Source organism: Hemiscyllium ocellatum (assembly GCF_020745735.1).
Source record: "Hemiscyllium ocellatum isolate sHemOce1 chromosome 27 unlocalized genomic scaffold, sHemOce1.pat.X.cur. SUPER_27_unloc_26, whole genome shotgun sequence".
NCBI classification, from domain to species: Eukaryota; Metazoa; Chordata; class Chondrichthyes; order Orectolobiformes; family Hemiscylliidae; genus Hemiscyllium; species Hemiscyllium ocellatum.
This window is the reverse complement of record NW_026867494.1, coordinates 93,824-98,358: the sequence shown is the minus strand read 5'-3', so window position 1 is coordinate 98,358 and position 4,535 is coordinate 93,824.

Genomic DNA, 4,535 nt, shown 5'->3' with positions numbered 1-4,535 from the left:
TGAAAAATGTCCACATTACAGAGGAGGTAGAGCTGATGTCTTGAAACACAAAAGTAGATAAATCCCAGAAGCTAGGCAGTGACTCTTGGGCCCCTTGCTGAGATATTTGTATCATCCTTAGTCACAGGTGAGGTGTTGGAAGACTGGAGAGTGGCTAACGTGGTGCCATTATTTAAGAACGGTGGTAAGGAGAAGCCAGGGAACTATAGACCAGCGAGCCGACATCAGTGATAGGCAAGTTGTTGGAGGGAATGCTGAGAAACAGGATTTGCATGTATTTGGAAAGGCAAGGACTAATTAGGGATAGTCAGCATGGCTTTGTGCTTAGCAAATCAATCAAACAAAGTTCCTCATGGAAGATTCGTTAGCAAGGTAAGATCTTATGAAATACAGGGAGAACTAGTCAACCGGATACTGAACTGGCTTGAAGGTAAAAGAAAGAGGGTGGTGGTGGAGAGTTCCTTTTCAGACTGGAGCCTGTGACCAGTGGTGTGCCACAAGGATCGGTGCTGAATCCACTACTTTTTGTCATTTATAAAAATGATTTGGATGTGAACATAGTAGGTATAGTTAATAAGTTTGCAGATGACACCAAAATTGGAGATTCAGTGGACAGCGAGGAAGGTTGCCTCTGATTAAAATAGGATCTTGGGCTGAGGAGTGGCAGATGAGAGTTTAATTCAGATAAATGCTAGGTGCTGCATTTTGGAATTGCAAATCAGATCAGGACTTATTCAACCTCAATGTCATGGAGATATACAGCTTGGAAACAGACCCTTCGGTCCAACTTGCCCATGCTGACCAGATATCCAGAATTAATCTAGCTGCATTTACCAGCCCTCTCTCTCTCTCGACCTTTCCTATTCAAACCCCCAGCCAGAGATATTGTAAATGTTATCATTGTACCAGCCTCCATGACTTCCTCTGGCAGCTCATTCAGTACACACACCACCCTCTGCATGGAACTTTACATCATTCCCCTCTCATTCTCAACCTCTGCCCTCTACTTCTGGACTCCCCGACCCCAGGAAAGAGACCTTGTCTATTTACCCTATCCATGCCCCTCATGAATTTACAGGAAGATCACCCCTCAGCCTCCAACACTCCAGGGAAAACAGTCCAATCTATGCAGCCTCTCCCTGTGGCTCAAACCCTCCAACCCTGGAAACATCCTTGTAAAGCTTTTCTGAACCTTTCCATCCTTGCTATTCAAACACTAATTTTACACAGAGGGTGGTTCATGTGTGGAATGAACTTCCTGAGGCAGTGGTGGATGCCGGTAGAATTAAAAGATATTTGTTTCAGTACATGAATAAGAAAGGTTTCAAGGGATACAGTCGAAGAGCAGGCAGGAGAGACTGGTTTAATGTGGGATTATGGTTGGCATGGACTGGTTGGACTGAAGGTCTGTTTCCATGCTGTATGACTATGGCAGGCTTTTAGTTCTTGACAGTGGAGTCACAGGTAGACAGGACAGTGAAGGTGGTGTTTGGTACACTTCACAGGACATTGGTTAGGCCACTTTTGTAGGATTGCATGCAATTCTGTTACCAGTGATCCCACCCTGACACGCCATGCACCAGAGATAATGACTAAAATTGACTGGGTCACAGAACAAAATCATAAAACCCCTACAGTGCACAAAAAGGCTATTTAGTCCATTGAATGCATTGGGTATAGGAATATGGAGGTCATGGTGCAGCTGTACAGGACATTGGTTAGGCTACTTTTGGAATATTGCATTAGATTCTGGTCTCCCTGTTATTGGGTAGGAAGGATGTTGTGGAACTTGAAAGAATGCAGGACAGATTGATAAGGATGTCGCCAAGGTTGGAGGGTTTGTGGTATAAAGGAGAAGCTGAATAATATGGGGCTGTTTCCCTGGAGCATCAGAGGCAGAGGGATAACCTTGTCAAGGTTTATAAAATCATGTGGGGCATGAATGGAATAAATAGGGAAGCACATTTCCCCAGGGTGGGGGTCTCCAAAACCAGAGGGCATAGGTTTAGGGTGGGAGGGGAAAGATTTAAAAGTGACCCAAGGGTAAATGTTGTCACACAGAGGGTGGTGCGTTTATGCACTGAGCTGCCAGAGGAAGTGGTCAGTACAATTACATTTAAAAGGCATCTAGATGGGTATGTGAATAGGAAGAGTTTGGAGGGATAAAGGTCAAATGCTGGCAACTGGACCTAGATTTACATAGGATATCTTGTCAGCATGGATGTGTTGGATCACAAAGTCTATTTCCGTGCTGTATGTTTCCATGTCTATTTGATAACACGTGCTTTATTTCTGTTGATGCAAATATTTTTATCAATCATGCCTGGGTGGTAATACTTAGTCATAGAGATGTACAGCATGGAAACAGTACATGCCGACCAGACATCCCAACACAATCCAGTCCAATCCAGCACCTGGCATATATGTAAGGGAGCGAGAATTCCTCAATTAGGGCACTATAAGAACCCTGGGAGTCACCAATTTCTGGTTTATGTACTTAATGTTTGTTCATTAGGACAAGCACCTATTTATACTCAATTTTGTTTCATTTTTCTTGTTTATTCCCTGCTACGATGATTCTCTCTGTCTGGATGGTTGACAGGCTGGGAGATTGTGGGTTGAAAATGTGTTGCTGGATAAAGCACAGCAGGTCAGGCAGCATCCAAGGAACAGGAAATTTGACGTTTCGGGCCAGAGCCCTTCATCGGGAATCTGGCCCGAAATGTCGAATTTCCTGAACCTTGGATGCTGCCTGACCTGCTGTGCTTTAACCAGCAACACATTTTCAGCTCTGATCTCCAGCATCTGCAGACCTCACTTTTTACTCGAAGATTGTGGGTTGGGCCTTGATTGACTAAATGTTTTATTGTTCCGGAAGGTGTAAGAGGTTTCAGCAGAAATCCTGCAGAGCTGAGAACAGACCGACATTTTACTCTGTGGAAACAGGGAGATCAACAGATGACATAAATCAGGACCTGAAATCCGAGCTGACACCAGACTACCATGTTATCAGTGCTTTGATTGGCAGTGCCTCTACCTTTACCTAGCTTCTCATTTGACTAGAATGCCACATATCCCTTCAATATTCAGGATCCAATCCTTGGTACCCTGAAGCCATGTCTCTGTCAGGAGTCTCAGATCTAATTATTCTGTTCGACGTGTGCAGTCTATTCATTCACTTTTGTTATGATGCAGCACAACTTCAGACACACAGTCTTCAGTTTCAATTTTTGTGATCTTTAGAATCCAGCTTTGATTGCTGGTACATTTACTCTCCTTGTCCCTTTCTACCGTTCTCTGATGTTCATTTTCACATCACAACATTGTTCACCTGCCTTGATTTGCACTGGCCATGCTAAATTGCCCAGGGATGTGCAGGTTGGCTGGGTTAGCCATGGGAAATGCAGGGTTATAGTTTCATAGTAATAGAAGCAGGAGTAGGCCATTTGGCCTGTCAAGCCTGCTCTGTCATTCATTAAGATCATGGCTGATCGATCCATTGTCTCAGCTCCTCCTACCTGCATTATCCCAACTACCCTTAAATCCCCACCATGCAAATACCTACTCACCTGTGTCTTGAATATTCTTAGTGAAGCTGTCTCTCCCGGTTCCATAGGCAGAGAATTTCATGGAGTCACTATTTTCCGGGAAAAGCAGTTCCTCCTCATGTGTCTGAAACCGACTCCCTCTAACCTCGAGGCCATGACCTCTAGTCCTAATCTCACCCACCAGCAAATTACTGGATTGGGTGGTGGTGGTGGTGGTGGGGGGGGAATGGGGGAGGCTTTTCAGAGGGGCCAACGTGGACTTGAGGGGCTGAACAGTTTACTTCCACACTGTAGGACTTCTATGATTAACCGCACTTATTTTTGTCCTGGATCACAGCTCCCAGAATCTCCCATCTTCTGCAAATTAAAAGACAAGTCCCACTCTGCTCTCTCGTATGTGTGTTATCTAACTGCTTTATCATTTCTAGTGAATATAGCCCACACCTCACTGCTGCCAGTAATGATTAGCTTACATTACTAACAATGTGGAAACAGGCCCTTCGGCCCAACAAGTTCACACCGACCCCTTCAAAAAGCAATACAATGCTGATGAAACAATGCAATACCTGCAGTACTGAAACCCGTAAGGCTTCTAACGATACCCGTTACTGATTCACCACTCCTTCTGATGCACAGCATTGGAAATACAATGTTGAAGGCTGAATAAAATGAGCAGTTTAACTCAAAAATCCACCTAACCCTTCACTAGGCTCCCCGCTCAGCACACTTTACTTACTGCTGGTAAACCTTAAAGAACTTTATCCACACAGTGCAATGAATTCCCACTTTCCACCAAAATCCTGGACGCACTCAGTTGCTGTCTCACAATTGAAAGATTTCATTGTAACTTCTGCTCCCATTAAGGGCAAAACATCTTTGAAAGCTGCTCTGAAACTCCAGCCTTCACAATCACACTTCTGTTTTCATGGAAGATGATTAGAGTCATACAGCACAGAAACTGAGCCCTCGGTCCAACTCATCCATGCC